Source organism: Sardina pilchardus, chromosome 8 (genome assembly GCF_963854185.1).
Source record: "Sardina pilchardus chromosome 8, fSarPil1.1, whole genome shotgun sequence".
Taxonomy (NCBI): domain Eukaryota; kingdom Metazoa; phylum Chordata; class Actinopteri; order Clupeiformes; family Clupeidae; genus Sardina; species Sardina pilchardus.
This window is the reverse complement of record NC_085001.1, coordinates 7,126,448-7,138,842: the sequence shown is the minus strand read 5'-3', so window position 1 is coordinate 7,138,842 and position 12,395 is coordinate 7,126,448. Positions and strand designations below refer to the sequence as shown.

Sequence of the window (12,395 nt, the reverse complement as noted above, 5' to 3'; positions counted from 1 at the left end):
TGTTGGTCTTTTTCTGTCTTTTTTATTATTTTTATTTTTTGACAACAGAAAATAACTGTCAAGAGGGCTCAGGGACATTCAAGAAAAAACATTTACTTTATTTGATGTTTCATTTAGGAATATATTGAAGCTGTATTTGTAATGGAAGAACACCCTTTTATTTGAATCTGTAATACAAAATGTAAGTGATTTCCACAGATTGTGCTGTTCACATTTATAGACCATTTGGTGGTTGTAACAGTGGTATTAATAATGAACAGACAGGCTTGCTCAAAAACACACTTGGGTTTAGAGTTGAAGTGATGTTTGCAAATCGACAGGAAGCTGTGATCAGGCCATACTTAAAAGGGGAAATCAGACACTCACCACAAGGATGGTAAAAAACATTAGATGAACAAAATATACATCCCTCATTCAGCCATTGCCTTCATGCACTGCATAGGTAGGTGCTGTCTGGAAGTTATTTGCACTAATAATGGTTTAGGGTCTGGGCCCTGGTACTCGTCCACTGACTTGCATTGTATTTACAGTAATACAGTACAGCACATGGTACAACAGAGCCAGTTGGGCGCTAGTGGGCAACAGGCCTTTTAAATCATGTTTACTCAGGCTGGCACCACATTCGTAACTTGTTCATTTCAGCTTTCTATGTCCCTTATTTCGTGCTATACTGTACCTACAAATGTTGCTTTCACTCTTTTACTTGTCATGTTCAGCCAAGTATAATCTTTTTAACATCATGATTTGTGTCACAGCTGCCATGTGCATTTGTTCTATAATTTTATTCAAAACAAAAATGAAATGAAGTTTCTGGTGTGCCGCAACAAGTTTCATGAAGGAAATGTAATATTTCACTTCAACAAGTATGTTGTAAAAACACTTTCTTTTTCAGCGTTAGCCACAATAAAATTTCAGTTTTAGCCACAATAAAACAACATACTGTACTTGTTAAATTAAATAATCTAAACAAAGTCATCAACTAAGCTTTCCATTTGAATGACATTTAAGGCATGTGAAATCAGTCATGAGTCAACAGTCTGATGGAACTCTCTGATGGAAGACTATCAGCAGTTTCAGGTGCAACCTTTCAGTTGGAAATTCCCAATACATCCATGCGCCACTGACGTTTTTTTTCTTATCACACCTCTTTCTGTCATTGCTGCAATGAACTACACAAACAGATTTACAACCTGTAATGCTCATCATTTAAGATACTTAACAGTCATGAGAACAGGGAAGTTGTCCATGGACAGAAAGCCCATGGTTCACAGACTACACACATGCACGAGACTGTAGGGTTGTATAAGGTAATCAATCACTCATGTGCGAATTCTTTGACGAATGAAACAATGTGCTTGTGGTTTGGCACTTGTCACACGCGTGGGTTTTTGAAAGATGGGCATCTTTGCATGCAGCAGTCTGGTGCCCACCTACCACTCACAGCTCCCACAGTAATGTCTGTCTGTCTGTCTGTCTGTCAGACAGCTGTGCTCACTTTTAGTGTGAAAGTGCAGCTTAACAGTTTGCTGTTTAGCATGTGTGATCTTTCAGCCTCTGAGCAGTGGCTCTTCAACAGACATAAACCCAGTGCCATGACCTGTGGCCTATAGGACTAGATGCACTCGTGCATGAGACCCCTGCAGTGGCACTCCTGTGTGGTTTGGTGCCATCACTGTGGGTTCATCAAATAGGCCTGTGTTCACGTTGCACCTTCACCCTCTTAGTTTACAATGATTTATACCAACAGTACCTGCAATAACTTCTCTCATGCCCCCCCCCGCCCCTCTCTCTCTCTCTCTCTCTCTCTCTCTCTCTCTCTCTCTCTCTCTCTCTCTCTCTCTCTCTCTCTCTCTCTCTCTCTCTCACCAGATCTGGATAATCACCTTGCAACCTGTCTGAAAATCTGAAGTCAATCGGACCAGACATTTTTAAGTTGTGTGAAGTTATGGCCATACACACAGACAGAGGGGATAAAAAAGAGTGTGAGGGTAAACACATGCAACTAACAAACAAAGTCAAAAGTTATATCTGGACAGTCTGGACTGGTACTCAGTCAGACCCTGATTAGTGTATTTGTCTACAGGCAGACACACACTCACACTCTCTCTCTCTCTCTCTCTCACACACACACACACACAAACACACACACACACACACACACACACTACTACAGTATATTGCCAAAAGTATTGAGTCACCTGCCTTGACTCACATATGAACTTCAGTGACATCCCATTCTTGATGCGTAAGATTTAATATGATGTTGGTCCACCCTTTGCAGCTACAACAGCTTCTTCTGGGAAAGCTTTCCTGAAAGTTTAGGATTGTGTTTATGGGATTTTATGACAATTCTTCTAGGCGCATTTCTGAGGTTGATGTTTCCACTCTAATTAATCTCCAAGGTGTTCTATTGGTTTGAGGTTAGGACTCTGTATAGACCAGTAAAGTTCTTCCACACCAAACTCTGTCATCCATGTCTCGGACCTTGCTTTGTGCACTGGTGCACAGTCATGTTGGATCAGGAAGGGGCCATCCCTGAGCTGGGCTTGGCTCCTTAATTCCAGTGACAGGAACTTTGAATACTTTAGCATCCAAGTTGCCACCTATTTGGAAATGTGGCAATTCCCGTTCCCAAAGACCCAGGGGCTAATCAACTAAACCAGTACAGACCAATATCCCTTATTAGCGTTAGCTAAACTTTTAGAAAAGCACATGCTAAAACGAAGCAGGGATCAAATTCTTTCAGTGGTGAAAAATCAATTTGCTAACCAAAAGAAGTCCTCAGCAACCACTGCCCTGGTGAAAGCCTACCAGTCCTGGCTTATAGCGCTGGATTCTCGTGATGGCGCAGTGATCAGGGTTTTACTGGCGGGCATGAGAATGGCCTTTGACAAAGTCAACCATGCAACACTGATGCAGAGTTACTATGAGGTCATATTAGAAACCCAGGAAATGGACCCTCAACTACCTCCATGGAAGGACCCAATCGGTACTTGTTAATAACACACACAGCCTATGGTCTCACATAACATCAGGAGTCCCTCAAGGAGGTGTGCTGTCTCCACTCTTATTCCTGCTCTATATGAGCTCTAGGAACACACTCTATGATGACATAATCTATGTTGGATAGGCAGACGGCATCTGTCTCTCAAGATGCCCTGCCATCAGGTCCATTCCATCAGAGTAGGCTCTGCAACTTGAAGCTCAACAACTGAACGAATGGGCCCGGCAAAACAACATGATGTTGAATGGGAAGAAGAGCTATGAGGTGCAGATTACAAGGGCTAGACAGATCTCTGAGGTGTCACCATTATATCTGGGAGGGGAGGCTGTGCCTCTGGTTCCAACAGCTCGCTACAGTCGATGATCTCCTGCTGGTATATTTTGCCCTCATTAAATCTGTGCTGGAGTATGGACATGTCCTTCTGGTTGGATGGAACAAAGGGCAGGAGGTGGAGCTAGAAAGAGTGCAACACAAGGTGTTTAAGATCATCTCTAGAAGGGGCACTTGCCCTCTCCCCCACCCGCCATCTCTGCAGGTCGACTGTACAATGACAGAGTAATCAAAGTAGTATGACCTTTATCATCCAGATGGTGTGATATATGGAACGTATATTATGTAGAAACTTTTAGGATTTTTGTATGTGTGTGTTAGTAATAACTCTTCCATACAGTTTGTACTGTACAAAGGAGTGTATTTGTTTCTGCAAAACTCTTTTTACAATAAATGAATGAAATGAAATTAACCAAGAGATTTTGGACAGTTTGGTGTGGATGAACTTGACTGGACTGGCCTGGACAGAGTCCTGACCTCAACCCAGCACCTTTGGGATGAATTAGAGCGGAGACTGAGAGCCAGTCTCCTCGTCCAACATCAGTGTCACATCACAAAGCGTTTCTGGAAGAATGGTCAAAAATTCCCATAAACACATTCCTAAACCTTGTGGAAGCTGTTATTGCTGCAAAGGGTGGACTGACATCATGTTAAACCCTATGGATTAAGAATGGGATGTCACTTAAGTTCATATGCGAGTCAAGGCAAATGAGCCAATACTTTTGGTGTATAGTGTAGAGAGAATATCGGTGCAGTAGCCCAACATGTGGTTTGACCCACTCCTACAGTTATTTCTAAATAGGGTGAGTTCCTCAATTCACAGTTCTCAGGCTCTTTGCATTTCACTCTTCTTGTACCTCTATGTCTCTCCCACCATCTGGCATTGTGATCCTGCTCAAAGGACTTACTATATAACTATATAACAGCCAGCCAGAGAAGCTGAGGAACATACGCATCCCATCTGTGAAATCCCCAACAGAAGTGAGGCATGCCTGGAGAGAAGCAATACAGCAATGCAGCAAATCTCATGACCTCAATGTTGTTTATCTGTTGTTTGTAGTCCTCAATGTTGTTAGTTGTAGTCCTCAACGTTGTTTAGTACTGTATCTTTTTCATCAATAAAACTCTAAACAAAGTGGAGGAGCCCAAAGGCTTGATTGACAGGCATCACATCATGAGTCTGCATGAGTCTGCAGACTTCACCAGTTCAAAGCATTGTGACATTTACCACAGACTATGGGGAAATCCAAAAATGATGAAGGTAAACAACTGCACAACACACAACCAGCTTGTAAAATAAGAGTTTGTGTTAGCAACATCTTTGTTATTAGAAGTCACAAAGGTAACACGTGATCTCATGAAATATTATTTCAAACCCACTTATACCTACTGTATCTGAGCCTATGCGGCCTCACACACTCACTCTAGCTAGCATCTGAGATCGAAGTCGGTGAGTGTTTAGGCCTTAGTCCTCAGGGCTCACTTTACAGCCATTGATTCAGATGAGTGAAAAGAAAAACACTTCCTCGTCCTTAATTCTGGTCTTTATTTTGCCTGCATAGTGCTGCATAGTGATCTCAACACTAGCTGTGTCCTGACACATGGAATGTTGAGGGGCAGCCTAAAGACCATTATGGATGGAGTTATTTACTGTAAGTCATAGGAAATGGAAACCGAAAAAATGGAAATAGTACCCTGCAGCAACAGTGTGCGGGTACTTTTCCCATGTTTTCAAACTAATTATGGTAGCCAAAAACAAGGTCAATAACGAACAAACACAGTGGTAGCTAACCCATAGCCTACATATTGGTTATATTCACAAACATCCGTTCTCTTTCAGGCGAGGACACACAAGCTTAACCAATGGGAACACATATATCACAGCACCTTATGGTGATGGTGAGCAAGCATTTAACATGAAACTTACCACTGGGGTGCTGTGCAGACATGGCTCGCGGTTATGAAACGGCAACAGCCTGCAATACAAGCAGAGCTCTGGCAATAGTGTCCAAACAAGGCCCCGTGTTTGCTGAAAGTATCAGACTACGTATGGTTAATTGACACAATCTGAGGGTTGCTCAGCTAGCTCATTTTTTAAAGCTCACTATGTGATATTTGTAGGATGCAGTGATTGCTGCACATGCACATATTTCTGAGTATGCAGGCTAAATTAAATCCATGTAGGTAATTTACAGTCATTTACAGCTTTTTATATAGAGAGCGAGGGGAAAACAATGTTCAGCTAAGCATGTCTGATCTTTCAACCTTTGAGCGGTGTGGTTGTTCCACAGACATACACGACCTGACCTGTGGCCTGCTAAGAATAGAGTGCATAGGTAGCATGATAGCATGCATTAAACTCCCTGTATTGGCCTTCCCATGTGGTTTACCGCCATCATTGTAGCTTTGTCAAAGAGAACATGCTGCACCTTGAGTCTCTGCACACACACACACACGCACACAAACACACATGAACGCACGCTCGCACGCGATAAGTCACAAAATCAGTCCTCTTGCAAATCTTCCTCGCAATCTTCTTCCTTGCTATCATCTGTTTCAAGTTTCAAGTTTCAAGTTTCTTTATTTGTCACATATGCATAGTCATACACTGACAACAACAAGCAGTGAAACGAATCCTGACTCAACTGCAACTGCGCTATCCTCTAACTAATAGCATAATAAATTACAGTAAGTTATGGTTGTATTTGTGTTGCAAAAACAGCAATACTATTTGATTAGTTTGGCTTGTCTGGAGGAACAAAGGTATATCATAAATGTCAGCTCTTCAAATAGTAAATTCCTAAAAGTGTTCCTCACTGCTCAAAGCTCCTCACTGTATCTTCAGTTCAATCTCAACTCTAATCTGATTATTTACCTATTCATACATACGTAAACATTTATACTAATTGGTAAAATATTTAAACTTCATATACAATTCTATTAACATAATTGAACTGATACAGAATATCAAATGAACATTTCTCCTCTACATTTAATGTATCAACTCATCCCATGACCAGCACCTCGAAAAAAACAGGTGTGCACTGTTCTTCCTAAAACAAGACGTAGCCTATTGGAGGACAGCCTAAACGTGACTTTGGATCAGTTATTCAAACTGTTATGACCTAGCCTAGAAATCTAGACACACCCTAGCATGCAGCAAATGTAAATTTGTTGCGAAGGTAGTCTTGCAACTCTCTGTTGACTTGTGAGCTGGAAAAATTACACTTCTATTGGGCCAATCACATCATTTATAGAGTCGGTGGACGGGACATCTGACCTGCGACCTTAAGTTGGGACCGTAAAGCGTTAATTCCCCATCCTGCTACTTGAAAACAAGAAGATGCGTAGAGAGGGAATTTGAAAGACAAACATTTATCCCACCCCTCAGATTGAGCTCTGCCGATGGTGAGTTCCCAGACCCTACATCTTGTCTGGCTCGTCAGGCTAGTTACGACCAGCTCTGAGCCGCAATATGGTTATGGTTATGGTTATGGTTATAGTTATTTAGCAGACACCTTTGTCCAAAGCGAATATAAAGAAGGAGTCGGGACAACAGAGATAACTTTAACTAATAAAGTATTTATTCAAATAATGATACGCAGTAAATAACCATTATTATAATATGCCTAGGGGAAATTAAAAGCATATATGCAAGTGTGTTCATGTGGGTGTGTGTACACAAAGTCACTATGATGTTCAAATGACAGAAAAGGAAGGTGCCAATGGGAGAGAGAGGTCACCCAAAGGTGCCTGCCACAAAGGAAATGTGCCTAACAGAAAAGTGCGAACAACCCCCTATACACACACCTCCACAGCTGTGCATGATTAGCTAATTAGGCAGCCTTGCACTGGCCATGACAGGCCTGAGGGGGGCAGAGTGGGTTGAAACACAAACCATAACAGAACATGGTGAGGATCATGTGAGGATCGAGGCCGGAGGAGCAAGGGAGGACGTATAAACTCTAAATGAGAGGCACCTTGTGTATTGCATGCATTGTGAAAGCGTTATCACATTGTGATATCCATAAATAGGATCAAAAAGAAATTGTAGATATTAAATACAATAGTTGTGTGTACAGTACCTTACAGTTTATGCTCGGCATCACACATGTTAGCACTCACCCAGATGAAGTCAGCAATTATAAAACAGCCAATACTGTATTGGAACTGTTAGCAACCTATTTGTTGATCCTTTTCTGTCATGTTGTTTAGTCATTTGACTTTCAACAGGTGAGGGCCCAAGGACACTCAATAAAAAATGAACAAGATTACTTTATGTACGGTTTTATCCAATTCAATGTTTAGGAATATATTTAAGATGTATTTGGAACGGAAGAACATCCTTTTACTTGAATATGTAATACACAAAACTTAAGTGATTTCCACAGATTTTGTTCACATTTCTAGACCATTTAAAAATGGTTGTAACAGTGGTAATGAACAGACAGGCTTGCTGAAGAATTCACTTGGGTTTAGAGTTGAAGTGATGTTTGCAAAATTCACAGGAAGTCGTAATCACACCCTACTTAAAAGAGGAAATCAGACACTCACCATAGGGAAGGTAAAATGCATTAGATAAACAAAATATACATCCCTCATTCAGCCATTGCCTTGATGCACTGCATAGGTACTGTCTGGGAGGTGTGTGTGGACAGCTCATTCACATGATCTACTATGAGATGTGTAAGTTTAAGACAGTCAGACATGCACAATGCACTGTGAACAATGCAGTGATGACTTGTCACACTTGTGGGTTTTTGGCAGTCTGGTGACAAACCGTCTCTGTTGTTGTAATACAACAGAGGCTACACTTTGTCATAGCCTCCACAGATAGTTAGTTTTGCATCTAGGATTGAATTATCTAATTATTACCTAAATCGTCCAATTCAGCTGCTAGTTTTGCACTACATTAGCCGCAGTTATTTTAGATAACAAAATATGTAACCAGCAGTGAAACTAAACTTAAAGTGGTAAATTAAAAGAGGCATGTGTAATACTGTAGGATTTTCTGCAGGCTTTTTAAATGCTTATATATATATTTTTAGCATTTTCTATCAGTGGTTGTTTCTTTACATTCAGTTGTTTTTGCCAGCTATTCTATAAAGGTTAGCCTATAAACAACAAGAGAAAACCGTAAACTAGTACCAAATACATTGGAATTACATCAAACACATATCTTGTCAACAAAGGCATTACATTCAGTTGTTTCAATGACAATGGGTCCCCACGAGCAAGTGCAACGAGTTCTCAGCTTCACTGGTTCTCTGCCTAGCATTTAAACTTTCTAATTTCATGTTTCTAATTTCTTTCTATGTTCCTTATTTAATGCTTTACAAACCTTGCTTCCACTTTTTTACTTGTCTTTCTAACATCATTATTTATATTTTATTTTGTTTAAAATACCTAATTAAATTTGTGGTATGAACCAATAAGTATCATGAAGGAAATGTTTGCTCATGTCCCTTTAGAGGCTTAGTATTTCAGGGTTAGCCACAATAAAAGAACACACTTGTTAAATGAAATAATTTAATTAAGTTCATGAACTAAGCTTTCCATTTGAATGACGTTTAAGACATGTGAAATCAGTCATGAGTCAACAGTCTGATGGAACCCTCTGATGGCAGATGACAGTTATCAGCGACAGTTTCAGGTATCCTTTCAGACAACTGGAAACTCCCAGTACATCCATGCGCCACTGACGTTTCTTTTTTTTTTTTTTTTTTTAATAAAATCACACCTCTTTATGCTATTGCTGTGATGTACAACACAAGTTTACACCCTGTAATACTCATAATTTAAGATATTAAAAAACAGAGAAGTAACAAAAACAAAGTTGTTCATGATGGGCAAAAGTTAAGTCAAAAGACTTGCAGACTACACACATAAGGTTGTATAAGGTAATCAATCACTCATATGTATTTCTTTGACGAATGCAACAACTCGCTTGTGGTTTGGCACTTGTCACACGCGTGGGTTTTTGGAAGATGGGCACCTTTGCATGCAGCAGTCTGGTGCCCACCTACCACTCACAGCTCCCAGCCTCCCACAGTAATGTCTGTCTGTTGGGCAGATGTGCTCACACTTTTACATCTAGAAAAAGTGTCTACTAGACTAGTGTCTACTAGTGTAGCTACTAGACTTTCACTTCATGTCCATGCATTTACGTTTCATCTAGTCTACCTGTTTTGTTTTGTCCTTATAGGAGAATAGAGCACCGACTCCTCAACAGTGGCATCTGGGCTGTGTGTTCTGTTTGTCATCTTTTCTTGCTCTGGAATTTTCTGAATGATCAAAACATTATAATAGTTAGCATAGCAGTGCATAATATTTCACTGGCATATCATTTTATGGGTTTTGTAGATGGATTATGTATTTAGGGTACCTGTTGATTTTTTCTGCAGCTAAGCTGTTGCTTGTTTATCGAAGCATATGTAATTTCCTCTGTGTCCTGAGTTGCTGATTCTAGATGGACAACCTGCACATATTTTTAAACAGTTGTTAAGCTACTGTAAGAGTAGTATTTGTGAACAATATCAGAGGCTACCGAGATAAGCATAACTTCTTAATAGTCTCAGAAGAGAAACATGTATTTGTCTTGTCCCTGTCACACAGTATTACAGTTTTTTTTCCAATTGTTACAACACAATTTTGTAAACTAGACTGTTTTTTGTTTTGTTTTGTTTTTTAATACAAATTCACAAAACCACACACCCAAACTGCAAAATACCTCATATATCCTGCAAAATGAAGCACTGCAACCAAAACTACATATAGCATTATCAAGCTTTTGCACCACATGGCACACACTTCACTCATTGCCAGATTGCTGTCTAACCAACTACACTCTCATTAAAATAGTTCAAGTTGTAGAAAGGTCTTCACAGGTCTTCAGAAATATTTGCAGATATACACGCATGCTGTTGAAACAATTTGTCTTGCAATTGTCTGCAATGTAAATACACAGCAGATATATTTACATTGGACTCTTCCTCCCCTTCTCATCCACACCCTCCCATCTCCTCTTCCTCTCTCTGCAATGTTTTCCATGATTAATAACCCTAGGTGCTCCCATGTGATCTTTTCATAGTGCTTACTTCCTAATTGAAGTGGTAAAAATTAACCATTGAGTTTTTTGGCCCGGGAGGCACATAATTGGTCAATTAGCTCATGTTGAATGACATTGTTTTGAAATGCAAACATGTTACTTTATTGTTGTCATGGTGACCAAGATATGGTGACCCTCTGCATTGTATCAAAATTTGAAGTACATTGAACTTGTGCTTTTGAAGTTATGTGAGTGAAAACACACACAGGTGGACGGATGGTCTACAGTACGAGAGTAATAATGTTAATACATAGTCCAATTGCCATGAGGCATACACAATTCTGCACCAAAGTTGTTTTATCATCTATCTTGTGGAAGATAGATAAACCAAATGCTTTCCACTGAAATGTCGGCCATGTCTACACTACAATCTGCTCATCTAACCAAATGTTATTCATCACAAATCTAGTGCTTTTATTATAAGGAGATTTACCAAGCTCTTTCACATGAGATCATAATGCAAGAAAATCTGTCTATATGACATCTTGAAAGAAGACAGGTATGCTATTACATTAAAAATGATCTCATGAGAAAGCCCTGTGATCTTTATACGAAAAAGCACTACCAACTAGATTTTTGATCATTTAGCATGTAAGACTTGGTTAGATTAGTTTTTACAGTGTACTGTGTTTTTATTGAGTGAAAATATAACTTACTTGTGGGATATTTTCTGTTATTTGCTCTCTGTGCTGCTCGTCTCCTATGAGGGTCAGAAATACTGTATATGCATAATTTTTTCCCCGCAATATCATTTTGGGGTATATGCAGATTGATGCCTATATATTACCAAGGGCTATAAAATGAAATATGTGATGATGAATAACATACAGTATGTCTATTTACTTTTAAATCTTCTGAAGACCATGGCAATTCCTCCGATGAGCAGAACAACGAGTACACCACCGACTGAAAGCCATAGGCCTGTATTCATTGGCAATATCTCAAGTATCTCAGGTTCTGCAGCTTCCTCAGCTTCATCCGATAAAACCCATGGAAGGTCAAGAACATGGGTGTTTACAATACAGCAAATAGACCTAATAAGCAAATATGCCTGATCTATGCATATAGCCTACAATAAACATTTCAAGTGCTGCAGCAAAAGTATCAAATATGTTCATACAGTAAGTAATTATGGTAAATTGTATTTTTGTCTTACCAACCACTGTGAGATAGGTTCCGTTTGCAGATTCTATATAGAGCTTTGGGATATGGAAGCGCACATTACACCTATACCACCCACTGTCATTCAGTTGTAATGAGTAAAGATGTAAAACAAATGAATTATTTGACTCGGGACTATATATTTTCTCCTCGGCTAAATAGGACTTGTTCTGTTTTTCCCATTTTACATATACAGTCGTGTTGTACATTTCTGGAGCATAAACAGAACAGGTTATGCTTGCATTTGCGCCCTTGGTAACAGTCATGTTTGGCATCTGCCACGCAATAACGTTCCTTCCCTGTGCGTACTCTATAGAAAGATAAACCAATAGTTAGTATCGCGTTGGTTAACTTCTAATCACAAAGATTTGATAGTCTACATTGGTGATATTGTCAAGCTGCGTTAGTTGTATGAGGTCAACTGGTGTACTTACCAGGAAGACAGAGGGTTGCCCAAATCAGAAGAAAATCGCTAACTGTGACCATTGTTACTGTTATATTAGCCTTTCATTTCGAGTATTTAGGAGTTATGGAAAACTGAATTAACGTATTTTGCATCTCGACTGAGCACTCAGCGACAACTCAATGAATAACCTGTTTCCTCTCAGTCACCTGAAACTAGCAGTCAACCGCAATCTTCACACTGACTTCCCCTGGTTTCCAACTCGCCCTGCACATCATCTTGTGGATGGAGACAAAACGTTTTGTGACGATCTGGGGAAAATAGGCTACAGTCCTTGGAACAGGAGTGTCTAGTGTTTTTTTTGTGTGTAACTTGCACAATTACTATGA

At 39.8% G+C, this 12,395-nt stretch overlaps 1 long non-coding RNA gene across 2 annotated transcripts; it reads right to left on the bottom strand.

The window, feature by feature from the left end:
- Window positions 1-8,904: 8,904 nt before the first annotated feature.
- Window positions 8,905-12,189, bottom strand: LOC134089508 (uncharacterized). 2 transcript variants are annotated; one of them, XR_009940064.1, is made up of 5 exons: window positions 11,599-12,189; window positions 11,286-11,414; window positions 11,099-11,142; window positions 9,720-9,812; window positions 8,905-9,618 (listed from the first exon to the last, which is right to left on the bottom strand). It is a non-coding gene; the product is annotated as an uncharacterized LOC134089508 (long non-coding RNA). The 2 variants fall into 2 exon arrangements; XR_009940063.1 differs by having other exon boundaries at window positions 11,286-12,189.
- Between the last annotated feature and the right edge of the window lie 206 nt (window positions 12,190-12,395).